The sequence below is a fragment of the Macaca fascicularis genome, chromosome X, assembly GCF_037993035.2.
Source record: "Macaca fascicularis isolate 582-1 chromosome X, T2T-MFA8v1.1".
NCBI classification, from domain to species: domain Eukaryota; kingdom Metazoa; phylum Chordata; class Mammalia; order Primates; family Cercopithecidae; genus Macaca; species Macaca fascicularis.
The window spans coordinates 9310214-9325210 of record NC_088395.1 but is presented as its reverse complement, the minus strand read 5'-3'; the positions used below and the strand labels follow the sequence as shown (position 1 = coordinate 9325210).

The 14997-nt window shown below is 41.2% G+C and overlaps 1 protein-coding gene across 17 annotated transcripts in view; it reads right to left on the bottom strand.

Moving 5' to 3' along the window:
- Positions 1 to 14997, bottom strand: part of TBL1X (transducin beta like 1 X-linked) — a 257751-nt gene that overhangs the window by 77427 nt on the left and 165327 nt on the right. For 15 of the 17 annotated variants that reach the window (XM_045383223.3, XM_045383228.3, XM_074029344.1 and 12 more), the window contains one exon: positions 4278 to 4365. The gene's annotated coding sequence lies outside the window, so the exon portion shown is untranslated. Of the gene's footprint in view, positions 1 to 3627; positions 3666 to 4277; positions 4366 to 5162; positions 5227 to 14997 lie in introns of those variants that run through there. The other 2 variants (XM_065537840.2, XM_074029345.1) reach the window with 2 other exon arrangements.

The following is a 14997-nucleotide window of genomic DNA, read 5'->3' as shown; positions in this document are numbered from 1 at the left end:
CTCAAAAAAAAAAAAAAAAAAAAAAAATCCCCGTGATGAGGCATTCAGAAAAGTGTTTCCTGTGCCCCGCCACCCTTCTGGGTTAATTAGTGGCTGGCTGGGGCTTTCATCCAAAGCAATGGCAGATGCTGTGGTGACAGGAAGGAAGCCCTCTTGAAAATGCTCCACCTAGCAAGAGCAAGCCACTACCAGGGAAATCCACATCACAGGAGCCGGACAATGCACGTAAGAAAAAGAGCACCGCCTTCCTTTCATCTCCCCCTCCTCTGGCCGCAGTTCAACACAGATGCACGTGCCCAAGATTTCAGAGCAGACTGCCTTGGAAGGCACTGATGCTACCGCTTCCACAGAGCAGGAGCTCATCCTATTTTCCTGATGACCGTGGTCTTTAACCTAGCACTTCTGATATCCAGAGCCGTTATGACCTATTTTCCAGCCAGAAATTAATTTATGGATTTTAATTATCTTTAAGATAGATTGAACACAGTTTCTACACAACGTGCACCGGGCCTTCAAACAAATTTCAGGAATACATGCAATCTGGTCATGATAGACACTGTGATCTTTCACCTACATATGAAGGATTTAATTTGACCATGATGAGTCTCTTTCTGGCAGTAGATGGAGTCAGCAGTGGGTTCACCTACACATATGATGTGGCCTGTGAAGTTGTGAAAAATAAACTCTGAAGCTTACTCTACAGATAGAAAGGTAGGCGGCGGTGCCCCATCCCCCAGTGTGGACTGGATCTCATATAAATCTTGGTGTTATATCAGCATTGTGTTCTATTTTAGTGACAGGGTCTCATATATGTTGCCCAGGCTGGAGTGCAGAGGTGCAATCATAGCTCGCTGAAGCCTCAACGTCCCAGGCTCAAGCGATTCTCCTGCCTCAACCTCTTGAGCAGTTGGGACTACAGGTATGTGTTACCACCTCTGGCTAATTATTATTTTTTTCATTTTTTTGTAAAGATGGGGGGTGTCACTATGTTGCCCAGGATGGTCTCAAACTTCTGGCCTCAAGTGATCCTCCTGCTTTGGCCTCCTAAAGTGCTGGGAGTACAAAGTGTGAGGCACCGAGCCTGGCCTGTATCAACTTTTGAGACTTAAATTTAAATGACAAAGACGTTTTTAAAAAAGGAAAAAACTAAAAGCATCATGAACCCCAAATAGTAGATGAGAGTCCAACCATCCTCATGTTTGTGTCAGCAAACACAGGTACTAAATTTTGTAATGAAATGCCCCAATAGCCTACAATTTCCCAGCCATATGACTGACAACAAGTACCAAATAAAGTGCTGACTGAAGCAGCAGTGGGCAGGACTCCTCAATCTCCTCACGATTGACATTTAGGGGTTGGGGAGGATGTCCTGTAAACTGCGGGCCATTTGACAGCATCCCGGGCCTCTACCCACTAGATGCCAGTAGCACCCACTACCCCACTGGTGACAACCAGAAATGTCTCCACACATTCCCAGGTACCTTGGGGGTGGAGATTCCCCCAGGGTGAGAACCCAAGCTAGGGTAGTTACACAGGCCCAGAGCCACTCCCTCTTATGTGGCAGAAAGGCCCTCAAATTCCTTATGTAAAAGTCCTGAGCCCCAAATACCTGCAGTGCCTTCGCTATGTAACCACAATTTAGATTCTGTCTTCATCACATCATGGCCCCTGGGTGGGCCTCTTGGAGCCTCACCCTCCAGGTGGCCTCCAACTCAAAAGGCCACAATTAGAAAAGGTGGAAAGAAAACAGTTGTGTTCCTCTAGGTTAGGGTCAGCAAACTGCAGCCCAGTATCAGTGTCTATAAATAAGGTTTTCTTGGCACTCAGCCACGTTCATTCATTTCCGTAGGGCCTACGCTGCTTTCACACTGCAATGGCAGAGTAGAGCAGTTGCAACACAGACCGCCTGGCCCGCAAAGCCTAAGCCCCTAACTATCAGGCCCATCACAGAACACGCTTGCTGAGCCTGCTCTCAGTCCTTCCTGCTCTGCCACAGATTTTCCCACCCCTACATCCGAGAACAACTGCCTAGTCCCTTCTCGGCTTGGAATTTTCCTGCCTGAGAACTTCAACAGTGAACGCCCCTGAATGTGAACATTCCTCATAATCATACCAACTACAAAAAACACTATCACCAAGGTCTGTGATGGATGCCTTTGAAAGGAGGACATGTGTTGAAACCACGCACACCTCAAGGAAACCGTTATAAGCCCTCACTTTCTGAGGTGTGGCACGCAACATAGGCAGAAATAGTATGTTATATAGGTTATTCTCAACCTGACTGATGAACTATAGCAACAGAGCACCATTTTTGAGGATAATGCCAAATGACTATCTGCATGTATAAACCGCACAAGTTATCAAAGGCTACAAAAACACTCAGTCATGTAGAAAGCCAAACACAGATACCTCATGCACAGGAGAAATTCAATGTGTGCTAGATTCAATGAAACTGAAGCTTATGTTCCCAAAGTACTGAAATAAAACCCACTCAAAACACTGATGAGATAAAGATCCCCTCCCATCTTCCCTCTGACATTTAAAATATGGTTCAATGGCATTTCGAAAAATATTGACTGGTGTAACAGTCACTTTGGAAAAATTCAGTTCCTCAAAATGTTCAACAGAGATACCATATGACCCACTCCTAAGTAAATGCCACAGAGAAATGAAACATATGTCCACACAACAAAACGTGTGTATGTGTGTTCGTGACATCATTTTTAATAACAACCAAAAGGGAACTACAACCCCAATTTCCATCAACTGATGCATGAATCAAATACATTCTATCCATAATCTAGCCACACAATGGAATATTCCGACATAAAAAGAAATGACACATGCCACAATGCACATGAACCTTGAAAACATACTGAGTGAAAGAGCCAGTCAGAAAATTCAAATTCACTAATACATTACAAATTTTGTTTTTATAAACAAACTACACCTTTCATTAAAATATTTATAAATGTGTAACTTGTTAAAACAATCTACATATGCGTATGTCTGGCTTTAAACAAAAGTACCTCAAACAGTAAGCTGCTTATTTTAATTAAATTTAAGTCTATCATTTTAGTTCTAGTTGGTTCTCTTGAAATAGTAAATCAAAAGCTTCCTCAAAATTCTATCTTTATGCTTTAAAATTGCCCAAGTTCTATAGGTTTTTGTTTTTTTTTTAAAAATTAAAAAGGCATTAGAGAAAGAAACAGAAAATTAAATAACAATTAAGTAAAACGAAACTAAATTCCCATGTACTAAAAGGTAATAAGGTAACTTTTACAGAACTTTTGAGGCATGGGTCTCAGTTCTAGTTTGGGCTATGGGCTTCTCAACTCTTGACACCTGTGCACATACAATTGTTTGGTTTGCTAGTCAGGAAACCTAAGCATCTCACCAGATTTACACATAGCAATCTCCATGGTTTTCGAATAAGTTTCAAAGTTAACTAGCAAATCAATTTGGAGACAGACACAAATCATATTAAGAAACTGATAAAGCATAGAATTAAGATATAGGAGCCAAATAAAATCTATACTCATGCACCCAATTATAATTAACTTGTCTGCATAATTGTAATTCATAATGTTGACAAGATAGGTTGATTTTAGAAGGTGTCATCCTCACCTGGTAAGACCCAGAAAACTTTGTTATAGTTCCTTCAGGATCCAAAATTCTCAGAAGGCAGGCCAGATGCAGTGGCTCACACTTGTAATCCCAGCACTTTGGGAGGCCGAGGTGGGCGGGTCACTTGAGCTCAGTTCGAGACCAGCTTGGCCAACATGGTGAAACCCTGTCTCTACTAAAACTGTTTTAAAAATTAGCCGGGTGTGGTGGCAGGCGCCTGTAATCCCAGCTACTTGAGAGGCTGAGGCAGGAGAATCGCTCGAACCTGGGAGGCGGGGGTTGCAGTGAGCTGAGATCGCACCACTGCACTCCAGCCTGGGTGACAGAGCAAAGACTCTGTCTCAAAACAAACACACACACAAAACAAAACAAAACAAAACAAAACAAACAAAAAACACAACCCCAAATTCCCAAATTCTCAGAAGTCAGTAAAAAGGCAAATTTCTCATTTGGAATTGACTATTCAGCTCACAATGATTTAATGATAGTCTGTCTACTACCTTCAACCTTCAGTAAGGAGAAAGACCGGGCACTTCCCCTGAAAACATCATTTAAAGCAGAACGGGTTCCGTTTTGGGAAAATGCAGTTCTGCTCCTCAAACGGATTTCAGGTACAAGGACAAGGATCCAATGGCAGCTGGGCTGCTTACCTTATGATGACTTCATGTGTGGACCTGTTGACCAGCAGGCTTCCCAGCATCCGGTCACAGAAATGGCAAGGCGTCTGCGGAGACCAGCCTAGGGAGAAAGGGAAAGGTTTAACACAAAAGACTTAAAAATCATTGGGGTGTGTTTACCTCTCACCCATCCAGTTCCTTTAGGTTTTTTTTTTTTTTCATCCTAATTCAAACTTAACATATTTTATTGGTTCTTATTTTCTGTCTTAGTCCATAGCACAGATTGTAAGGTTTCGTTTGCAAAGTGAAAAAAAGGAGAAATTAAAAGTGGCCGGTCAGGCATTATTATGCATGTAGAAGTTCTGAAATAAAAGTGTCTCAAAATAGATAAAATTAATGTTAGCTCAGCTATTGCTACTGCTATTAAAGATAATTTAAAGATTTAAATTAATCTTAAATTAAATTTAAAGATACATTAAGGTTCCCCTGAAATACCACTGTTTTTGGAACAGGGCCTGATGCAGCTGATACATGAACCTGTGCACACCCTCGGGAGAAGACAACACGCTTTAGCTAAACATTCCCCATCGCCTGGGCTAGCTTTCCAATAACTCTGGCAGGCACATTTGTGTGCACACACGCATTCTCCTGTGCTGTGCTCATAAAAACACACAAACGGGTCAGAATCCTTTCGCCTCTGGCTCCCCTAAAATCAAGAAAACCAAAGGCACCCACTAACGTCTCAACTTTTCATTTACTTTTTGCAGACCTTTGTTTCACAAGGGTTCCATTTGCACTGATTTATGAGGAAGCCAGGTTTATAGCTCATAAAATGATAATCCTTTACATCAAAAATTGTTTCTATTTCTCAGTCACCATAAATACTAATCAATAAACCATTTACCTAATGATATTTACCTTATAAAATTTCTTTGGTTGTGAATGATTCCAGCCTCCTAGAGTATAAATTATCCTCTATCCTCTACAAATTCAAGAACTAAGGAAATTAAATGTCTACCATTTTCTCTAAATTCTTATTTAATAGTCTTAAGTGATAATAAAAAGGTACCAGGTTTAATATAATTGAAGTCCAGAAGTGAAGCTATGAGTGAAGGTGTTTCTTATTAGGGAGTTTATATAGAAACTCAAGTGTTTTAAGGAAATTCAAGTAAATTATTCCCACTGAGTCATGTTTATAGTTATGTTGTTTAAAGGAAGGAGATTAAAAAAAATCTACAAGCAGGTTCACAGGCCCCTAAAATGCATTACAGTACATTCAAAACAAAAACCATAAGGATATTCAAGATGAAAGTAATAACCAGGGCAATTTGTAAAAAATCTACCACTGAAGTAAAATAATGAGAGTGAAACTAAATTCATCTGTAACTCTGAATAGAAATGAAAGGGCACCAGGGAAGCAGGCACAAAGGAATCTTGATTTTGCTTATAAAATATACTTTTAATTATGGAAAAAAATTTGCAGTTGAGATGAAACAGGACAATACTTCTTATAGTGAGCTGGAAAGACCAAATTACTGTTTTCAGGGCTGGGTTATAAATTACCAGGGGAAAAAATAGCCTTATGATGAAATTGCTAAATACCATAAAGTATCAAAATATGAGCAGATGTCACCACAATAAGTTCCAAATTGCTTGTAAATTAAAACATTAAAACCCACGATAATTCAATAAGTAATTAATATACAAACAGCTCTTATTACAAGCTGTTCAGAAGAAAGCTTGCAATCAAATTCCTATTCTTTGGTCCAAAACAGATGGTAACCCACAAATGAGAGTCTTGAAATTTGAGATTATCTCTTATATATGTTGTTAAATTCAATAAGTATAATTAACTTATCATCTGTGTGTGATCAACACAAAAATAGGAATTATGATTTCGGTTAATAACATTCTTCTGGTTATGAAACATGTCAAAAATAATTAGTTTATTGCTAGAAACAATAAATTTAAATGAGAAATCAGACCTTCCAACACCTGGTCATTACTGATTTTCCCATTATTAGTACACAAGTGGAACCACAATAAACAGCCCTGGCAAGAAAGTTTACATATTGCCAAATATTTGTGTGAAATGCAAATGATTTTAACAAATGCCATATGCTCTTTATTTTTACAACTAAATAAATGCTGATATGTGACAAATGTAAAAGGGATTCTAATTTTCTGGTAGTCCTCTGCTCTTGGTGTGGTGTGCCATGCATGTATAGTGACAGTCCCTCCACACTGAACACGAGAGGTTTTGAAGGGGCTCTCTAAACTGATACAACACAGCATGTACCTGCTTCTCCATGGAAAGTAGGTTAGAATAGAGCTCCTGGTGCCACATACATTTCCTCAAAAAACTGAATTCAAACATTGTAATCAAATAAAATGCAAAATAATTTAGAAACTGCAAATTTACCAGCTTGCTCCTCCCCCAAAATTTCTCTTTTCCACTACTGAGTTCTTGCCAATGGTAGGTGAAAAGAGCTGGGGAAGGATGTGCACAACTTGTGGTCATGGGGGTTGCTTGAGAGCCTGTCTGACCTTTAGGAAGGCAGGATAGTAACACAAAAGGAACCTGGATCCCCCGATGCTCTTGGGGATTTGACACCTACCCTTCTGGCACTACCGCCTGCCTTTGTCTCAAATTGCTGTATTTTGATGTTTAGCCTATTCCCTAAGTAGAATACAGAATCCCTGGGTGATGATCTCAATTTTCCTCATGGTATCCAGTGTTTCCTTTCATCACATCATCCATAACACACATTACACCTTTTCTACCCGAACAGGAGGAAGAGTCCTTTCTTCAAGTTCATTTCTACAGTCCAGGCTTGACACATAACACATACTTGATAAAAGTTAGCTTAATGAATGAAGGATGTACCATACATAATCATTCAAAACATTATGGTTGCTGATTACACATGTTAATATAAACTTTGGAAGTCCTCTACACATTCATTTCTTCATGATGTCTGCCTTAATTCTATTGTGAAAAATCAGAAGAAAATGCAGCATTTTCCCATGGATATTGGAATTCAGAAAGATTCCTGTGGAGTTATTTTTACTGGCATCTTTGAGGATGTTCTTGGGGTAAGCATGAAAATTTCAAGAGATAGTTTTAAAGAAAAGGACACAGAACGGTCTGTTATTGTTTTCCGATGTTTCAGAATTCTAGATCTCCAAGTGCAAGCACCAGTTATCACTCCATTGTGTATTTATGAGTAGGCAGTCTTTGTATATTTCCTTGAACTGGTGCCTCACCGACACTATCATTTCACTGCTCGTTGTGCCTGGAAGTAGACCTAGGCCTATGTGAGCCAGTCACAGACAGTTCATTTCCACCTTTTAATTCTTCACACAACTATTGTTTCACAGAGCTGAAGAGTTACAAAGGTCCAGCCAAATGTTGTCCAAACTCAGTAACACCCTCAGCTAAATTTCATCCTATATGCAAATCGGCTGGTTTGTTCCCATTCAGTTATAAATCCTGCACATCCCTTTTCAATCGTGCTTTGTGAATTCCTCTGCAGATTTGTAAAACCACTGTAAGGGATTTTTAAATTGAATACAAGAAATAATCATCTAAAGCACTGAGAAACTCTTCTTTTTAATACTATGTTTTCAAATTTAGAAAGGGGCATTCCTCAAAAGCAGTCATTTTGAGAAATTATATTCTTTTCCTATCAGGAAAGAATTAGCAACTTTAAAGGCTCCCCTTTTGACACAGCCTTCAGAACCCATTCACCTAAGAAAAACCAGAACAGCACACCTCAGGCCCAACATAGACATTCCCCTGGACCATACGTGGTTGTTTTTTTTTTTTTCCCCTTTGTTTTCAGTTGGAGTAAAAATAACATAAAATTAACCATTTTATTGTTTTTCTTTTAAAAAATTCTTATTTTAAAAAAAAGTAGAGATGGGGGGATCTTGATATGTTGCCCAGGCTGGTCTCGAACTCCTGGCTTCAAGTGATGCTCCTGCCTCAGCCTCCCAAAGTGCTGGGATTACAGGTGTGAGCCACCAAGCCCGGTCAAATTAAAGTGTACGATTTAGTGGTACATTCAGATGTTATGCAACCACCACCTATGTCAAGTTTCAAACCATTTTCAATTACCTGGAAAGGAGTTCTGGTGCCCACTAAGCAGTCACTCCCATTCCCTCCTCCCCCAGGCCTGGTGACCACAGAATGCTTTCTGGCTCTATGAATTTCCCTATTTGGGGCACTAAATGAGATCATACAATATGTGACCTCTTGCATCTGGCTTCTTTCACTGAACACGTTTTCCCAGAGCATCCATGTTGTAGCACGTTCCAGGGCTTCACTCCTTTTATGGCTGAATACTATGCTACTGCGTGGCTGGACCACATTGTGTTTTTCCAGGCAGCGGCTGACGGGCACCTGGCTTGGGTCAACCATGCAGCTATGAACATTCATGTCCCTGGGGCAACGGCTAGCAGTGGAATTGCCTGGCATCGTTCTGCCTTTATCCTTCTTTACCTGAGTCTCCTCCTCCCCAGGAATGAAAGGTCCACAGGATGGGCGGAGAGAGGCCAAGCTGGAGAGAGTCAGGACCCGGGGAAAGGAGCAGAAGGCCTAGGCCCAGCAGGCAGGGTGGCTAACAAAGGGGATGGATTCGCAAGGAGGAGCCAGGAGCCTGCCCATGGAAGAGCCATAGCCAACAACGACCGCATGCCAGAGCCCTGCTTGGCAAGCACTGTCTGTCTGACAAGCTCATGCTGTGTGCAGGGCTGCACACGCTCACTACCTGGCTGCCACTGCAGACTGAGCATTCCCCTACACAGATCAAATTCCTACCAAGCATTTGCCCAATGACAACAAAGGATGCACCATTTTCTGCTTGGAGCAAAGTTTTCCCACTCAGAAGCATATGTACTACACATTTAATCCCAAATAACAGCATGGGATTGGCATCACGTTTCTGTATTTTAATAGTGTTCTGGAGCAGGGGTGACAGTGCCCGCTGCCACCCCCTCCCCACACCCCCCAGCATCTCCCAGGGGATATTAGGCAATGTCTGGAGATATTTTGGGGTATCCCAACTGGAAGTGGAGGTGCTACTGGCATCTCCTGATACAACAGAATCAAATTTGTATGATAAAATTCCTTCGGGTGCTCATGGCGAGGCCAGCACGGTACAACACTGAGGTCCCCTGCCTACAGCCACACCAACTCAGCAGCCACAGGAGGGAGGCGCCGGAACACGGCCCCCCCAGCCCCCACCCCGCCTTTAGGTGGGCGGACATCTTGCCTGCAGCCTCGAAAGACCCCCACGCTGGTATCACTCAGCTAACTGAGGCCAGCACTCCCGGCTTTCAGAATCTAACACCTTGTCACAGGAAAGTTGGAAACATACCTGGGCAAGGGGCCTTCTCAGCCAGCACCTCATCAAATGGGGGTAATAATTTGCAGAGTTGTTGCCAGGAAAAATGAGAACCAAGTGAACTTGGAAGCCAATTGACTGGAGTTTTAGAGTAAGTAGGGGAGTGTCTGCCAAGGCCTGCTCTTCAGAGTGCCGTTTCTCAGGCTGTTTAGTAGATGTTTAGTATGTGTCATCTGAAAAACGGCTCCACACTTCAAAACAATTGGCAACACTGGGTTAAATAACGTTATTAAAAAATAATAGGCCAGGCGCAGTGGCTCATGCCTGTAATTGCAGCACTTTGGGAGGCTGAGGTGGGAGGATCACTTGAGGCCAGGAGTTCAGGACCAGTCTGGGCAACATAGCAAGACCCCATCTCTATTAAATAATAATAATAGCTAACATGCATATTGCACCTGTTACATGCCTGGCTCTCTTCTGAGAACTTTGAGCTTATTTAATCCATCTAATTAATAATTTTAAATATTTCACGTGCCTAGCACACTAAGTGCTTCTACAGCATATTCTGCGTCAGCTGGCAGTGGTGGTTTCCATGCGTACAGGAGCGTGTGAGGGAGCGCGGTTACTATCCCGTTCTCTACACAAGGAACTGATGCACTGACATGTAGCTGCATGTCCAGGTCCCAGGGCTGGGGACTGGTGGAGCTGGGGTGTGAATGCTTGCAGCCTGGCTCCAGGGTTTGCAGTTGTCACCATGAGGTTCTGCCGCCTTTTAATTTGCTGCAGAGTTTGCTAAAAGCTTTGATCAGCTATTGTGCATCGTGAGCGCAAAGATGAAAAACTTAGGATTTACCATGAATCCCACCTCCCACAACCTCATGGTGCATCTTCACTGCCACATCTCAGGCCACACCAGCCAGTCGTGCATCTGTACAATAAATGTCCAGTCGGCCCTCATGATTTCCTCCCAGCTCTGGGCTGCACGTATCCTGGGCAGCACGTATCCTGTGAACCCCTCCATCCCGCCTTACTGCTAAAGGACTTGTCCAGGTGTCTAAGTGCCCATGCAGATGAGGATACTCCATGCTCTACGTGCTAGGGCTTGCCTGACTCTCCCAGGTTCCTCTATGAAAGACATCTCCACATGCGGAAATCCTAAAGATACTTTTTTGACTGACTCTGAATACCTCAGTCACTAAACATTTAATACGCTGAGATTTTACTGTTAGAAGACTATGTGTTCTCCAACGTGTATATTTTTAAGACTGCAAGCTTGAAATCTAAAGGTGACAGTACTTGACTAAAATGAATGCAAGTGTGCCAAGATGGTAATAACTTATAAAAATACACGTTACTTTTAATATCATAATAGTGTCAAGAAGCAGGGCAGTTCTGTGTGAGCGTCATCCATTGGGAATCAAAATCGGGCCAGCATCCTCATTTCTCTTTCTAGTCACCAAATTATGAAAATGGGTATGGGGAGGTGGAAAGTCACAATGCATTCATTATTTCTTCATATCTTACCATCTCATCTTTTTTTCTTTTTAAATTCACTTTTGGAATAGTCTTGATCTAGGTGGATTATTTTTTGCCACTGTAGTCAACCTCTACCCTTCTTTTTTATATGTGCTCCTCAGAGGCAACTCCGAAGACTCCCCTTCCCTTTTCAAGTTGTATATATGACATCTAAAGAATGTTTTGTATTATTTTCTTAATAATCAATGACCAATTTTGCACATGAATTCCTTAGGCCTAACCTTTAATGTTCTTTAAAAATAAGCATATATGTTATAAGCAAACTAGAAGGCTATAAATTAAAACCAAAGAATATCTTAAAAGAGTTTTCTTTTAAAACCAAGTCTGCATGATTAAATGATAAAAATTGCTTGTCCTATGTCTACGGAAGAAAACTAGAGTTTGAATGTTTTTGAAATTAACATTTCAGTACTGCCATCTGTAAATGGTAATCCTGGGTAAGCCATCAATTTCCCTTTAGTATGTTCATGGATCATTACTGTACAAAATGAGAGAGATAGATTGTGGTAATAGCTTTTATAGCTGAAACAAGGAAATAGGTTACTACTGGAGCACTCCTGTAAAGCTGGCGGTTACGCTGGCAATTGTTACTGATATCTTTTCCACAAGCTAATCGTGTTCGCATACCCTCTACACAATACCAGGCAAATGCCCCATTGCTTTCTGGTAACCCAACTCTAAAAGGTCCAAGGAGCCAATATGGAGTTATAAAAATATGTAAAAATAATAAACACTGGTTTTCATCAGTGTTTCCCTCACTGGGTTTAGTGTTCATTAATAAAACACTAGTACTGAGATGATAAAATATGTTACTTAAAACACATTTTGGATGGGCGCAGTGGCTCACGCCTGTAATCCCAGAACTTTGGGAGGCCGAGGTGGGCAGATTACTTGAGGCCAGGAGTTCGAGACTCGCCTGGCGAACATAGCGAAACCCCATCTCTACTAAAAATACAAAAAATTTATCTGGGTATTGTGGCATGCACCTGCAGTCCCAGCTACTCAGGAGGCTGAGGCATGGGAATCGCTTGAACTCAGGAGGTGGAGGTAGCAGTAAGCTAAGATCGTGGCCACTCCGCTCCAGCCTGGGTGACAGAGCCAGACTGTCTCAAAAAAACCACAAAAACCAAAAACGCATTTTAACGATTCCAAGATCAAATAAAGTTGTGAAACTCTCAGTTAAGAAAAGTAAAACAGATTCAAAAAGCTAAACAAGCCCCAAGCAGGATAAACCTCAACAAGAAATAGAAAACCCCAACAAGACACAATCAATTTCTTGAAAATCAGTGACAAACTCTTAAAAGCGGCCAGAAAAAAAAGCCAAAAGTTATATCCAGAGGAAAAATTATAGTAAAAACTGCAAACTTCTTGTCAAAAGCTATGCAAGGCAGAAGACAATGAAATCTTTAAAGAACTGAGAGGATATATCAATGCAAAATTCTACACTCAGATGAAATATCTTTCAAAAAATGATGGCAAAATAAGGACTTTACCAAACAAAAGCAGAGAGAATTCACTGCCTGTGGACCTGCATTACAAGACAGACTGAAGGGATTCCATGAAGGGGAAGAAAAACCTCAGCTGGAAAATGCGGATTCCCACAAAGAAACGATGAGTGGCAGAAATAGTAAATATAAACATAAAAATATTTTATTCTCTTTAAAAGAATTATTTTCCATGTAATTGACTTCTTAGTACAAAATTAGTAACGATGTATTATGGTGTTTGTAACACGTATAGAAGTAAAATGTACGGCAAATGTAGCACAAAGAACTAAGAATGGAAGGACAATGAAATCACATTGTTGTAAGGCTCTCATATGTGAAGTAAAATATCTTTCAAACATAGATTGTGATAAGGTTAAACATGAAAACTCAACACTAGAGCAACACCCTAAAAAATAAAGCAGTGAGTTATTGCCAATAAGCTTACTGAAAAGTATCGTCACAAGAAAGCCCCAATTTATGCAAAAGCACACAGGAACAGAGGAACAAGGAAACACAGAGTAAGTGGTACGAACAGAAAACAGAGCAAGTGGTAAATGGTATAACCACTCCAGCGAAAAGGCTGAGACAGGGACAGCAGACACTGTGGGCTACTGCTGGGTGAAGAGTGCGAGGAGGGAGAGGAACAAAGGTAACTACTGGGTACTAGGCTGAATACTGGGGTGACAAAATAATCTGTACAACAAACCCCTCATGACACGAGTTTACCTATATAACAAACCTGCACATGTACCCCGGAACCTAAAAGCTCAATAATAAAATAAAAATAAAAGCAAAATAAATAAGAGGCCGAGATTGTGAAACTGGACTTAAAAAGCCAGAGTCTTCTCTATGCTGTCTATAACAAACCTACTACTTTGAATACACGTATATGCTGTTACTGAATATATGTATATATATTATCCATATATCTCATATATGTTATACATTGATTATATGTTGTTGATATATAGCCTTTGAAAATATGAACAGTCACCCCTCTGTATCCACAAATTCTGTATCTAAGGATTGAAAATATTTTTAAGGCCAGGTGTGGTGGCTCACACCTCTAATCCCAGCACTGTGGGAGGCCAAGGCGGGAGGACTGCTTGAGGCCAGGAGTTTGAGACCATCCTGGGCAACATGGTAAAACCCAGTCTCTACAAAAAATACAAAAATTAGCTGGGTGTGGTGGCTCACGCCTATAGTCCCAGCTACTTGGGAGGCTGAGGTGGGAGGATCACCTGAGCCCAGAAGGAAGAGGCTGCAGTGAGCTTAGCAAGACCCTGCGTCAAAAAAAGAAAGAAAAAATATTTTTTAAAAAAATAAAAACAATACAATAAAAACAATGTTAAAAACAATATAACAATTATTTACATAGCATTTACATTGTATTAGGTATTCCAAGTAATCTATGATTTAAAGTTTACAGGAAGATGTGCATAGTTTATATGCAAATAGGACACTATTTTATATCAGAGACTTGTGCCTCCCCGGATTTTGGTATATGCAGGGGTCCTGGAACTAATACCCACAGATACCGAGGGATGACTGTATTCTATTCAGCTTATAGTTCTCCTCCTTCACAATTCCTTACCTCCTTAGGGAATCTGTGGAAGATATTTCAGAGGCAAAGAAAACATAAAAGAAGAAACAAAACGTCGAGTGATTCCTGGACACTAAGTGCAGATGCCTTGGGTAGAGAATTCATAAATGAACTTAACACAACATGATGATGCTGGTCTGTTGGAAGGAGACTGGAGACAGCTAGACATTAGGCCCTTCCAGGAGACAGAGCATCATCAAACTGAGGTTGCCATTCAGCTGTTCACTTAAAACACCTTTATGGGACTTACGAATATCCTGAACCCTGTATTAAATTCTCCAGAAGATAACACTGGGAAGTCATGGGCCCTACTCATGAGGACATGTTAGAGCCAAGGAAGTGCTTGGACGGAGGTAGTAGACATGCAGGGAAGAGCGGGACTGGCTTTCCAGAAAGCTCCCCACTAAACCCCATCCTGCCCCTCACTCCCATACAACCAGCAATCAGCAATCCTGAGGTACCCCACACTCACTTCCCATGTAATCCTAGTACGGTCTGTTTCTTGAGAAACCCTCTTCAAACTCTGGCCCCAACAGCCTGTCTGGTCCAATATCCTACACGCAACTGTCGCGTTCTCTCAAAGTTCCCCAGCGCGAATGCTGCTACCAGTTTTTTAAATCAAGGAAAATGATGGTGTTTTGCTTCTTTCATGAACAAGTACATGAGCCAGGCATTTTCGTAAATATACTCTGGTACACATCACATGCATCTGATATGTAGAGAAACACACGGATACTCGCTAAAAGCACTGAATAAAGTTGAAATATTCACAGTGCTCT